The sequence below is a fragment of the Periplaneta americana genome, chromosome 8 (genome assembly GCF_040183065.1).
Source record: "Periplaneta americana isolate PAMFEO1 chromosome 8, P.americana_PAMFEO1_priV1, whole genome shotgun sequence".
NCBI lineage: Eukaryota > Metazoa > Arthropoda > Insecta > Blattodea > Blattidae > Periplaneta > Periplaneta americana.
The window spans coordinates 66,095,629-66,111,090 of record NC_091124.1 but is presented as its reverse complement, the minus strand read 5'-3'; positions in this window follow the sequence as shown (position 1 = coordinate 66,111,090).

Sequence of the window (15,462 nt, the reverse complement as noted above, 5' to 3'; positions counted from 1 at the left end):
TATAACCAAGGGACTATAGAGCGGGAATTTAACTCATTCCCAGGTATCTCTTAGTAGTTTTTATTAAGAATACGTCAGTTATATACTTACCTCAAAGAATCATGTTGATATTAAAATTATTTTATAATACTTTTTTCATAAGGAGATGCCTCATTATTTCTTATGTAGTGGAGGTCTGCTTCAAAGCTGCCTGAGTATGAGAACTGCCACAAAAATATGAGATGATAGGAATATTATTTTTCTTCATATTAAGGTTGGAATTTCATTTAATAATGCTTTAGGCTACTCTTACTTCGTTCCACCGTATTTATACTGGTATATGATAACAGCATCCTTGTTTTCCACAAAGAAGAAGTCACACAAAGGATAGAAATAAATTACTTTTCCTTTGGTTTGTTAAACATTTTTGGCATAGATTTTAAAGCGAGTCGCTTCGAAGTATAAATATTTCATGTCTCTCTTACTACGTTTCCTAATTTCGTGATATATTTTTTATTTATGTGTGCCGATATGTATGTATTTCGTGAGGAACATTTGATCATTCGGAATAAAAATATAATATATATATTCTATCTTCAAGTATTGAGCCGCTTAACCTATAAATGTAAATTACGCACTTGTTAAATAATTGTTTTATATTAGTGAAATTGTTTGTAAATATTTTGACATTTAATTTCATTCGTCTAGTTTATTCTACTACATTTTTCGTCAATTAATTATTGTTTTGTTATTATCTGTAATATTTTCGCTATTTAGATCTGGAATGTTTTAGATCTCATTGGGAACTAACTCATAAAGGCCATCATCACCTTGTATTTTTCACTGGATATTTGTAAATTGTATCTCTGTGCTATACTACTGTATATTATTATAATAATTGTTTAGGTATTCGTAAGTACTCTTGTGATTTTCGTAAAATTATTTTGTTCCTTGCAAACATTAATGTATCTCTTACATATCCCCAGCTTAAAATTAATTTAAATTATGTCGAAGATTGCATCTGTATCTATTGTACTAAAAGGTGCACAGCAAATACAGATCATCTTGAACTTGCTAGTTATAAATAACATAATTTAATGACTGGGTACAATTTGGAAATTTTAAAACAAAAAAAAAAGGTCTCTGTCATTTTGATCCTGCATAAAAGTAAAAAAAAAAAAAATAAATAAAAAAAAAGGAAAAATAAAATAAAAAGAAATAGTACTTATTGACCAAGTGAGTAGCAATCAATCTTTGAGATATAAAATATCTTCACAGAAACATACGGAAATTGAAGCAAAATTTACAAATAAAAATGGATATATGGAACCATAAGGAGAACAAAACAACGAAATCAACTGAACTGAAATACTGTTAATCAATGGCGCTATCTATATTTCTTTAAGGAACGGACAGAAACTGATGAAATGAGACAAAGGCGTCTAAAAGCTTCGGAAATGAAGATTCTCTGTTCAGTGGCAGGAATAATAACTATGAGTGATGTGGTGATATTAGAAAATAACTTTGAGTATAAAAAATAACACACTGTATAACAGAGAGTGTTAAAAATTATGGTCAGTAATTTACAGATGAACAGTACAAACTGAAAGAAACAAAAAATCTCCAACAAACAAACATTGGTCCGAAAATTAACCGTTCAGGCGATTTTCCCTTAGGCAGAGGACCTGTATCGTGGCCTCCTAGGTCACCGGATTTAAATCCCATTAGATTTCTGTGTTTGAGGTCATGTAAAAAGCCTGGTTTACACTAATGAAAAACATATTTCAGAAATTGCGAATTCGGATTGAACATACCTTTCAGCAAATAAGGAATGAACCAGAACTGTCAGAGAGGATTCGCAGCTCACTACGTAGAAAAGCACAGGCGTATGGACAGTCTGCTCTAGGTAGAATTCAGTTAGGGATATTTGCACGTCTGCTTTTAGTCAGGGAGGAATCTCAACAAAAAATGTGCATTACCTTGACTTAATTTGCGGACAAATGTGTGTTGGAGCTATTTTCCTTGGGTTAGTTTGTACTTTTAACTTGTAAATTATTAACAATCAATTTTGAAACACTCTGTATATTTCATTCAATAAATCACCGTAAGAAATGGATGGAACAACTAGGAAGATTAGAAAAAAGCAGCATTTAGAAGAAAGCATTTCAATATGTTCCACGAGAAAAAAGAAGTAGCAGCAGTAGGATATTAGTCGTTCGAGTTAAGGGTTGAGTCGGTAATAATGGGGATGAAAAGGGCTACTATTGTATGTTCAAACCGTGTTCATGACGATGACGATGACGTCTTACAACCTGGTCAGTGGATACCTATTTCATGTATTGGAAGAATTGTCTTCTCTGTACATGTTCTTTGAAACATTTTCATCTTACTTTTATATATTCCACAATAAAATTTATGTCATTTAAATTCAATTCGTCCAAGTTCAGTGCAACATTATGTTTCAATATTGCGATCGAGAGAATAATATCTCATGTCTTGATGTCGGTGTTCTTGGCAATTCTCTTCGTAAATAGTAAGCAACTACAGACGCCGTTAGCTCTCTTACAACTTCGTCAAAGACTTTTATCTAGTCGATGAATAAAATACGGGTTTTCAGATTTGAAATCTTGTTTTTATTTCAGTTATGTGTTTGATACAAATACACAGTCCATGCATGAGCTTTCTTTTCTGTTATTCATCCAGCAGAAGGGTTTCACTCATTGTTTACATGTCTTATAATTATATTTGCTTAAATCTTGATGCGCCGACGTTAGGGGGTTAATTATTTTTTCTTTCTTTCTTAAATATCCTGAAGTGTTTTTTTATATTTCAGAGATTGTATGTGTCATTTAGCAGACATTTCATATATCGTAAAAAAAAAGTCTTAAAATCATCGAAATTTTTAATGACAATAGAATAAGGACCGATGGCGGGCGGCAATAAACCTCCGTGTTTTTTAAAATTCATTTGTAAGTAAGTAAATTTCTTCTTTTTCTTCTTCTACTTCAAGATTAGGCTATAAGCCTGTGCCGACACAAAGCATATCCCTCCAATTGGTCATGGGGCCTCCAACGGAACGTCTGCCTCTAGGTCTATATTGAAATGCCTGTTTTATAGTCGAGATGTCTCCATTCGGTCTATATGTTGAAACCATTTTAGTTTGTTGTCTGTCAATTTATTTACTAATTCATATATTTGTAATTGTTCACTAATATCGGTATTGCGAATATGATCTCTTAGAGTGTATCCTGCTATCCTTCTTAAGAAGCGCATTTCTGCAGTTTCGATCTTCCTTTTTCCAGATCTATTTAATGTCCAGTTTTCACTTCCATATGTTAGAAGTGGGGCTGCCAAAACATTATAGAATCTCAACCTTGTCTCTCTCCTGGTTTTATTACGCAAGGTTCTTTGAATTGTTCCGCACATATGCTGGAACTTTGATAATTTATTATCTAGATCTTTCTCTTTTTCATAAGATAATAAGCATCCTAAATAATTGAAACTTCTTATTTGCTCTATTGTTTTGTTTTGTAGGACTATTTTTGATCTAATAGGATATTTTCCCTCAAATGCCATTACTTTTGATTTGTTTGTTGAGATATGTATATTGTAACGTAGAATAATTTATTTTAATTGAAATACTTTTCTTTGTAGTTTTTCTTCAGAAGCTGCAAGGATTACTTGGTCGTCAGCAAATAAAATAGAATTTAAAACAATTTTTCCCAATTTAAAATTGGGGACAGTGGGCAAACTTGACGTACTCCCTGATTAATTAGTTCAGTTCTTCCATTGGTATTAGTTATGCATATTGTTGTACATTGTACATTTATTTTATTACTTCTATTATTGTATGTCTGGGATACCCTTTGTCATGCATTATTTCCCACAATTTTTGTCTGAGAACTTTGTCAAAAGCTTTTATATAATCGACAAATAGAATATGAGTTGGCAAATTGAACTCTCTGTGTTTCTCTATTACTTGTTTCAAAATGAAAACACAGTCTGAGCATGATCTTTCTTTTCTAAAGCCATGTTGATCCTCATTTAATAATGTTTCAGAAATTACTCCCAATCTTCTTGCTATTGTTTTAGAATATATTTTATAAGGATTATTAAGAAGACTTATGCCTCGATAGTTGTTACAATCGGTCCTGTCACCTTTTTTAGAAATAGAACATACTCGAGCTTCTTTCCACTGTCTTGGTTTCTCACACGTTATCCAATATATATTTAGTAGATTTAAGGATCTAGATTAAAATTCAATGGAAGCATATTTTAATAGTTCTATAATAATTCTATCTGTACCTGGACTCTTTTTTTTTTTTTTTTCTTAACGAAAGCAACACTTTCTCGAGTTCTTTCATTGTCAAGTAGCCTAATACGTTTACTTCTGGAGTTTTTGACTGTAGTTCAGATATATCATTATGTGGGACTTTATTAATGCTGGTGTTATCGGTCCAAAAATCTTTATAATGTTGTAACCAGATATTTTCAGGTATATTACTTATGTTTGCTGTGTCTTTTTCATCTTTGTTTAAATGCTTCATGACCCTTATATGCTGTGTTTACATTTCCATATACTTTATGTTCAAGGTCACTTATATATTGAGTGTTCGTTTCAAATTGTGTCATGACGTCACTGTTGATGAGTCAGCGATTTGAAGCGAGTTTCAGCTTTTGTGTCAGAGAAGTTGCCTATTAATCAAGGCGTTCAATCTGAACTTGAGAACGTGTACGGTATAACTTGAACGATGTAGCAACAGATGGCGGTCTGTATGGTCTGTGTGCTACCATAACCTCTTTCGAACTGTGTTTTGCGCGGCCAATTCGTACGCAGGGTATTTGTTATCATCGGTTGCGTACGGCAACATTCCACAATACAAATCAAATGATCCGTGTCCATGTTGACCGTCGAAGTTAATGTCAACAAATACGTAAGTAATCGTCTTAACCCTCTCCCCATATCCCGACAGTAAGAAAAATCTCACCTCAGTACATGTTTCGAAAAAGTTCACATTCCTGCCACTACCGAAGTTACCGTACGTATCGGAAAGTACTCTTCAGAATGAACGCCGTACTTGCTAGGCAACTTTTCTGGCACATAAGTAATACATCTCTGCGGAAGTGTAGGAAGATTGAATTCTCTAGGCTCATCGACTAGCCACATGACGGCACACAACGAGCCATGACACACTTTGAACTGAACACCCAGTACTTGTACCAACTTTCATTTTGTAATTTCCTCGTCTCCCTTTTGTAATGCCACATAGTCTTTTGTATTCCACCTTATCATTTTCTGCTTTTCTATTTAACCATTTTAGATAGGCCTAATATGCTTCTTTCTTTTGTTTAATTAATCTTGCAATTTCATAATTCCAGATTTTGAGACCTTTCTTCCTTCTTCTTTTATTACGTTTTCCAAGAAAATATCTATAACCAACTAATCTAATGGGAAGACAGAAAGATATGAGTAGACTAAGAAGACGACGCAAAAATGATTTGATTCCCAGCAAGAGCAAAGGGGCTGAGGTTCTGTTACATAAATAAGGAGATTGTTTAGAATACACAACATTCTCAGCGAGCAAAGGCATCGAATACGGTATTCTAAAAGCCTCAGGCTGCAGCACTGATTATAGGGGTTCTACGTCTACTTATATAATATAATATTCACCAGACAAATTTCTTGGAAGTTGCCCTCCTGCGAGCACGACGCGCTGGTCTCCAGTTCGTTACACATCGGTGTTATACTTGATTATAAGCTATAAATAGGTAATAAAATGAGGTCAGTGTAACGAAAGAATCTGAGAATACTGTTATTCTCTACAAGAAAATTGACTTTTGACTGCATTCGTAGAAAACTAAACTTTATATCACTAGTCGATATGAAATAGACTAATTCTATATTGCATGTATTTATGCTTATGTATTTATTTTACTAATATTGTAACATAAAATATAATATTAACAGATAAAACTTTAGCTCACCCTGAAAGAGTGTTCAGGGGCGGAATCCTGAATTTAAATTAAAAGGTATATAATATAATTTGTCTTATGTCTACTACACAATAAGAATATTATATAAATTTAAATTTACAATTTTTCATTATTTATAAAATTCATACATAGCTTTTTAAATTTAAAACTAGAACTATTAGAATTGACAAGATTAGAATATTTAAATAAAAAATTGTTATATATATTCTTGGGCCTAAATTACTATTATAATTAAATACTGTAGCCATCGATCGCCGGAATCAAAGAAGCTTCATTCTTGACCCCATGTCCGTTTTGAGGAGGATGATCAACAAGCCAATAACGTTAACGATGAAAAGAAGTCTATTTACAACCCTTGTATTCCTCACTTCAGTGAGAGATACAAAATGAATATTTATACATGGGAAGTGAAAGGACTTCTTTTTGGCGCTAGGGGAACTTCATTTAAGTTTAACCAAAATCATTCTTTCTCTTAAATTTTCTAATGAGGACATTAACAAAATTTGTCTAACGGTATTGAGAGATTCATTATCCATTTTACACAATCACTTGTATAATACTATGTAATTTTTTTCACTTCATTTCATTACTCTTCAATGTTTTTTCATCTCATGTTTCTCCGAAATCAAATTGTACTTTATTTTTAAATTTATCATTGTTCCGTATTCTCTCCGCAATCATATTGTATTGCTTTGTATTCTGGATCCTAGTGGTCAGCCGTAGATTCCGACCAAATGTCCCAAATTGTGGAATTTGTGTACCTTTTATTTCATAACAGAATACAATTCAAAATTATTTCGATTTTTATGTATGAATTTTATTAATGCAATATAATAGATTTCTTATTTTAAGAACATTAAAGTTTAAAAACAATTTTTGAGATGGAAAATCAATAGGTTTATGAAGACATATTTTAATTATTTTTATCTGTAATAAATAAAGTGGATTAAAATTGATTTTAAATAAGCTACCCCAGCCTATAATTCCATACATAATTACAGACTGATATGAAGTTACGTATATTGTGAGTAATAAATTTATTGACAAGTAATTTCTCAACGAAACGAAATATATATTATTTTTTATAGAGGTAATTAATGTGTTGGTTCCATTTTAAATGATTGTCGAAAATTATGCCTAAATATTTAACTTCAGAGGACTCCTTAATAATCGGACATTTACATTGTATAAGGCAACAATCAGAGTTATGTCATTTAATACTTAATATAGATGTAGGAGGTTTGTTATATTTTTTCAGTTAATGAGAATGGAATAATTATGGTTTTATTTTCGTTGATGGAAAGATAATTTATGTCAAAACATTTCTTTATTAATTTAAGTCCATTATTTGAATTATCATATGTATGCATATAATACAATTTAAGTGCGCATAAATAATTCTGAGCTAAGAATTTGCAATGAATATATCGTTAGAATTTCCAGTTAATTGTAATATGCCAATTAAAAAGAAACAAAAAACCTTGAGATAAAAAATTCGCCCACATACTTCAACACGATCGTTGTCCTCAGAGTTTGTTACACAGGAAACTGTGCTCCAATATTCCGAAACCTGTCACATATCTCTAGATTCGAAGAATAGACTATGGTTCGTATGCATTGCATGGCCATCCGATTTATAACTCCAATTTTTCCTTCTTTTATTCAGATGTTTCCTTCAGAAGCACTCCTTTCGACAGCATGGTGCGGAATACTGATCATTTCCTTCAAGATGGTAGTTTCTTTAAGATTTCCTTTCAAGGGAAGCTTTTAAGATTATAAACGTCTTTGGAAAGAAAATTTAAAACTTGTAAAAATATACATCCGCTTTATGTTACTTTGTAATTGACTTAAAAAAGTACCTGTCTTTTACATATTCACTTAATGAAAAGTTTTCTTTGAAGAGTTTAAATTAAACGTGTACTAGAACTTCATTCATCATCATCATCATCATCATTTAAGGCACAAATGGGACACAAAGCATGGACCGACATCAATGCTAGATTAGCAAAACCATCATAAGAAGACCTCCCTCAAAAAACGTTGTATATCAACGGCTTTTGCATATGATATACAACGTTCTTTGCTTAGGCAGGGATGATCATATTATAATAATCCGTAGCGCTACAGCCCGTGAAGGACCTAGACTGACCAGCCGGCTGCTGGCCTCACCCCCACATGCCGAAGCAGAGGTGGACGATCATCCAACCAGAATGGAGGTATCGTGTGGTGAGCACGATGATTCCCCCAACTGATTATAGCTGGTATTCGCAACCGCATTTCGCTACCTACCGTAGCTCCCCAAGTGCATCACGATGCTGGGTGGGCACCGGTCCCATACACTGGTCGAAATTTCATGAGAAAATTTCTTTCCCCATGAGGACTCGAACCAGCGCGCATTTCGTAACGCGAGTTCTAGGCGGGATGCCTTAGACCACGACTCCACGGCGCGGGACGGTGATCATCAAAGCTCGGATCTTGGGGACTTGTGTGTCGTGTTCTTGAGTAAGGTTACAGGCATAACGTACACAAAGCTCACGCTGCAAGTGCTCAGGGACAGTCGTTTGTACTAAGAAAGTGGTCACATCGAATGGCAAGAAGACGAACGAATAAACTGTCACGTCGAAGCCAATGACATTAAGAGAATTACAGGTAAACGGTCTGTTTGAGGAATTAGAAAATACGTGTTATTCGAATGGGTGTTATGGAAGTTTGAAAATGCATTTCTTAAATTTTAGGTACAGAATTTCGTGGAGGAATTCTGAGGAGATACATTATTTTCTTCCAATGCAGAGTTTATATCTTGTAAGTTGTACCACACATAAACTAGAGCTGGAAACGGGCATTCATTGAAAGACATTGCAGTCCTTTAAATTGATGGAGAATTTGTCCATAGCCATGGATCAAGTCGTAGAGGGACCTTCCCTAGTAGTGATACACTAATTGAAAACTATTTGCGAGAAAAATTTAGGATATACTTATCTTTTTCAGATACGAGATCTGCTGAAAATCGAACAGGAAACAGTGACAGTGAAATATTCAGTATTTTATTTAGGCCCAAGACTTTATAATAAAATTTCAAACCATTTTCCAAATTTGAAATTTTTTAAAATTGAAACTTTTAAAAAAGAATTTTGTAAAATTATCCATGATAAATAATAGTAACAAATGTACTTTTTTTACCTTTTATTTCTATCGAATATATTCATGTTTTTATTGAATATCACTGGCTTCTGTCGGATTGTCAATTTACATTAAATGTGTATTTTTCTCTCGTTTTCCCTTTCTTCTTTATTCTTGCTCTTGTGTTGTACTTATTAGTTTGAATTAAGTTAATTACTGTATTTAGTAAACTGTCCTTGTAAATTTTATGTTATATTATTCACTAAGACCACACCGTACACGAGCCTGACTCTTACGGTAGTGGCTAGAAACATTTTTATTTTATAAATGCAATTTGTACTCACTAGGTAGCTAGTTAAAATAAATAAAATAAAAAAATTAAAGTTTGCTCCCGTCACTTCATGTGACGTGGAAATAAGTTTCCTTCGTTTCAAATCATGTTTAACTAACAGACGAAGAATTTATGGGTTCGAAAATCTTCGAATGCATGTAGTCATACACTGTAATGAAATGTACAGAGCAGAACTGTAAATTTGATGTATTTTGCATGTTTATTTATATATATATATGCTATAAAATTAGATGTTTCAACCTATCATAATATTATCATTATGTTGTTCCAGCCAGGAACCACTTTTATAGCAGACCTGACAGTACCTCCGTGCTGGAAGCGGGAGTTTGTTGACATTGAAGTCCGGTCGCTTAGCCACGTTCAAAGACACAAGTCCCCAACTTCCGAGCTTTGGTGATCATATTAGGAAGTTTAAATGTAGAAAACAAAGAAGAGACGTGGCAAAATTTTCCTTTGTTAACCACACAATAGTAGACTGGAACAGCTTACCTGCGGCAATCTTTCAGGGTGGTCCTCTCAAAATCAATACATTTAAGGAAAGGTTGAAAAGATTAGACTGAAAATGTAATTGTAGGTGCATTGTAATTATCTAAGCTGTGTCATGTAATAAATTAAGTTGATATGTAATCTCAACAGGAAATGTGTATTATTTTGACTTAATTTGCGGACAAAAGTATGTTGGCGCTTTTTTCCTTGGGTTAGTTTATAGTTTTAACTTGTAAATTATTAACCGTCAATTTTGAAACATTCTATAGCTATATTCCATTAGATAGATCATAAAAAATGGATAACAATTAGAAAGATTAGAAAAAAGCTCCAGAAACCATATGTAGAATCTTTTGACGTAATACGTCCATATCACAGGGTTAACATACGTACTGATAAGTAATTTAATGGAAGATATATTTTCGGCAAACTCTTCTTCCACGATCACTTTTTATAGGACTATTCCATTCGAAGTTAAAGTGCAATTAAATTTTATCTTGTGAAAAGATTGAGACACAAATTGTGTGTGCGTAAGGAACAAAATTAAATAAATAACCAATGTACCCGGCCCTTCCATCATTCCGTCTTGTAATCAGAAAACATTGAAACTGAAATAGGCTAAGTTAGCAAGCTAGTGTACTTGAATATTTGACGCAGTATTACCAGCTCCTATTTAATTCATAACAGAATGAATTATCGACAGCATTTCCTTTTGAAATTCTCGTCTAAGACGTCTGTTTGTAGAATATTCACAACAGATATTTTATGCCTTTTGTATTGGTTTAAAGATCTTTGGAGCTATTGTTACTGGTTCTCTCTTGTTCCATTAAACAAGCCAGGTTTACAGCAACGCAACGCATGTTGACAGAGAAAGAATGACGTCAGTCTTCTTTGAAATGAATCAAATACAGTACAGGGGAACTGTAAATGACAGAAGTAAATACATTCAAGAAAATAGAAATAGTTGATGAACAGCATAACTATAGAAGTTGTATTTATTGCTGCTGACATTCATTGATATAGGAAAAGTTTGTTTCAACGTTCCGAGGTTTGTACAAGGATTGATAAGAGATATTATTATTATTATTATTATTATTATTATTATTAACATGTCACTTTCTTCTTCTACTTCTTCTTCTTCTTCTTCTTCTTCGTCCCATATCTCTCTGACCTGAGGTTCATTTCTTTTGTCAATCTGCAAAATTTCATTGCTAAAATGTGTTTATACAAGTTTTGTTTGTTGTTTTGAAACTTGTTGTTGAAATTAAATATGTTAAGGGGTTAGGTACAGCTTACACCAAGTACAATTTTGGAAATATTCAACATTTTTTTCCTCCATTAATGTACCTTGTACAACAATGAAAATTAGTATGTGTAAAACGCTGTCCTTCTGCTATATGAAAAAAAAAAATAGTTCTAAGATTTAAAACAAAAATTATTTACATTTTTTTTTCAAAATTCAATTCACTGTGCAGTAATGAAGCGTTTCCCACATAACTCAAAAACTATCCAACATTCTGTGATGAAATGTTTTGTGTGTATTTATGCATGCCATATCTACAATATGATGCAAGATCGCTTCTCTACCTTTGATACATTGTCTGATAAAAAATAAATTCATTTTTTAAAATGGTCAAATATCAGTATTTTCTTCTGACACAAAATAAAAAAATATTATTTGTTAAGGAATGCAGTTGAAACAGCATGATATTGTAAACATGAGTTTCAGCAATAAGATAAAAGATGTTGTTGTTGTTAGTAGGTTATTTTACGACGCTTTATCAACATCTTAGGTTATTTAGCGTCTGAATAGGATGAAAGTGATAATGCCGGTGAAATAAGTCCAGGGTCAGCACCGAAAGTTACCCAGCATTTGCTCATATTGGGTTGAGAGAAAACTCCGGAAAATACCTCAACTAGGTAACTTGCCCCGACCGGAAATCGAACCTGGGCCACCTGGTTAAAATAAAAAGAGAGAACATTATAAAGTCAAGAAGTTTATGAGTTATGAGGGAAACGCTTCATCGCTGCACAGTAAACTGCCACTATTTTGAATTTTGAAAAATAAATATAAATAATTTTTTTAAACCGTAAAAGTATTTTTCCAATATAGCAGAATGACAATGTTTTACACACACCAATTTTCATTATTGTACAAGATGTAGTAATGGAAGAAAGAAATGTCGAATATTTCCAAAACTTTTACTGCTGTAAGCTATACCTAACCCTTTAAGATTTTGGCATTGCAATATCACTTGAAATGTGATCTTTGACAGTATATCCAGAAACCAACTTGAACTTCTTTTTTGTCGTCTCTGTTAATCTTCTCTCCGTTCTGTTCATATCTCAGTTTTCTGCATCATATTTTATCGTCGGAAGTGCAATGACTATAACATTCGATCATTATATTTTTTCTAGTTTAATTTCTTAATGTTCTTTTAATAGCTCCACACATGTTTCAGAATCTCTGTTTCAGAACGTTTCCCAGTTATAAGATATCTGACAGCCCAATATTAATTAAAATTCTGTACTTGTTGTATAATTTTATTAGTCAATACAACTTTGACGTAATTGAATGTTTTTCACAAAATGTCGTAGGTTTTGTTTTTCCGTTGAGATTTAAATTATTTTTTCACAGTTTTATTGATCATCGTGACCTTCTGTAATTGATCTTCAGATTTTACATGCCCTGGTCATCGGCAAACATAATTTTATCAAGTATTAATGTTCCTTATAAGTATTATGCATGTATCCAATGTCCACCGACTTCACTTACGTGATTCGGGTTCCGCATATTGCGGATAGATGGCAGGACTGTGACCTATTTTCCAAGTTGCACACCACTTCGACGGGCTACACTGTACATGATGTGTATCTGTGGAGAGAGTTATGTCGTGTACTAGGGTGAGTGTATGTTTAAGTATTCGTGTAAGTGTAGTGTAGGAAACGGGCCAGGATGATGAAGATAAGGAAGGGAGAAAGGAAAACCCGGTGCCGACACGTAGCCTACTTCTGTCGAATAGCACAAAGGGGACCGTCAGACTTAACGTCCCCATTCGACGGACGAATCACTATCAACAGTGACATATTATGTCTTCTCCTCATGTACACTGCGGAGAGATTTGGGATTTAACCCAGACATAATGGTGCACATTCTAGTGATTAGAATTTGTCCACCGTCACCTCTTCTAATCACCAGTTAGAAATTTTACACGAAAATCTCTGACCTGCCGAGAATCGATTCTGGGTCGGCTAGTCTGGAAGCAGACACGCTACCATAAAGCTAACTCAGCGGACCTCATTATTATTATTATTGTTATAATTATTAATAGAATGAGATGTACTGCAGCAAAGATAACATGGGTAACATAAGTATAGGGTGAGATGTACTGCAGCAAAGATAACATGGGTAACATAAATATAGGATGAGATGTACTACAGCAAAGATAACATGGGTAACATAAGTATAGGGTGAGATGTACTGCAGCAAAGATAACATGGGTAACATAAGCATAGAATGAGATGTACTGCATCAAAGATAACATGGGTAACATAAGATTAGGATGAGATATACTGCAGACAATATAACATGGGCAACATAAGTATAGGATGAGATGTACTGCATAAAAGATAACATGGGTAACTTAAGTATAGGATGAGGTGTACTGCAGCAAAGATAACATGGGTAACATAAGTATAGGATGAGGTGTACTGCAGCAAAGATAACATGGGTAACATAAGTATAGGGTGAGATGTACTGCAGCAAAGATAACATGGGTAACATAAACATAGGATGAGATGTACTGCAGCAAAGATAACATGGGTAACATAAATATAGGATGAGATGTACTGCAGCAAATATGACGTGGGTAACATAAGGATAGGATGAGATGTACCCCAATATTTTTTTACGATTTTCCTTGATCCTATCTAAAGTGCTATGTGTTTCTGATTTGAGGTAATAAATCAACAAGGAAACGTGATTGATTTTGACTTTTCTGTGGACGAACTTTCCTAATTTATGATTAAAATTTACAAATAAAGTCTTACCAAGCGTGAGATAATTGTTTACTTTAACTAAAATGAGTTTAAAATAATTTTGGTGTGAAGCTTCTACATTCGATCTAGGAGGAGGAAAAAAATTTAATTTTTTGACGTGAAAGGTTTATACTGACTCATTCGTGGTACCATGTTAACGGGAGTGCAAGATAAACTTCGTGCCTCGTGGTTTTCCTTGCGATCCGTCTCGTTCCATCCTCTATTTAATGTGTTTTGAAGTTTTCTTCGCATTACTCTCCCTCGTGTGGTAGCTATTAGGTTACGTCCATTTTCGACTTTTCCCATTCATTATTTTCTTAAGTTCTTCCAACGAAACGGTGAAAATGGTTTGCGACAAGTGGCCAACAGGCTTAGACATAGCATAGATTATTTACCGCCCCTAATTCCCTTGCAAGAACGCATAATCGCGTACCATTTAATTTAGATTTCAATTCCACCTTCTGTCATTGCGTCATTGAGTCGTTCTACACCATGTCTGGGCACTAATGCCCCAAACGAATCTGCAGACTACCCCTTAACTCCCCACTTCACCGACCCTGGCTGAGACAGTAATGTTTTGGCTCGTTACGAGTAGATATGAAGATAAGCATTGTTCAGTGACTGATTGTATAAGGCAGGCATTATAGCTTTTGCGAAATTTCGGCTCTCGTTCGTCGCCTGAAATCCACCACTGATGCACAGTGCCTTATTGTGAGTTTGTTTTTAAGGAAGTGTAAGCGAAAATGACATGTGCAGGGGTTTCTTCGCTTTCTTTCACTTCCCCATTATGCCGTGATCTGCTCTACACTTTCCGTTTGATGTTTATCCAATTATCCATTTTATCCTTAAATCTGTACCTACCTAATAATATTCCAGACATTTCATAAATCCCCTGCCGCTTTTCATTTCATTTCCAATAAATGTCCATGGTAAGTATTGCAGAAATAATGTGTGAGTGTCGGTCTAAAATCTCTATGTAGTACAGTATTTTTTCTGAAATGTGTGCTAAGATGTGATGATTTATAGCTGTTGTTACTGAAGAAAAATAAATAAATTTCTTCAATTTTAATGGCGTCCCATATTATTTTGAGTTCTCTTCAAATATCATAATTATAGCAGTTTCCTCATTGAGCCTAAAACGTGTATAAATACGTGTATGAGCGTAACTGTGATATTGCATTGTCGTTTGTTAAAGCGTTTAAATATTAAGGACCGATTTCACCAACATGTTACTAATCCACAAATAACTAATTGCAATTTAATTTAAATACGGAAGTGAAATCATGTTTATTTCGTTTGCATTTAACCAAACTATTATACAATTAAAATAGTCAATTAATTTAATTCTCAATTAAGTCACCACAGCCTTCTGAATCATAGTAAAATCGTAATTCCGAAGATCATGAGCCCTGAGAATGTAGGCTCTGGCCTTTGTAGTGAGTTCATTTGTTATTTTATCCTCTTGGCCATGATGAAATTGTCGTTAATGCAGG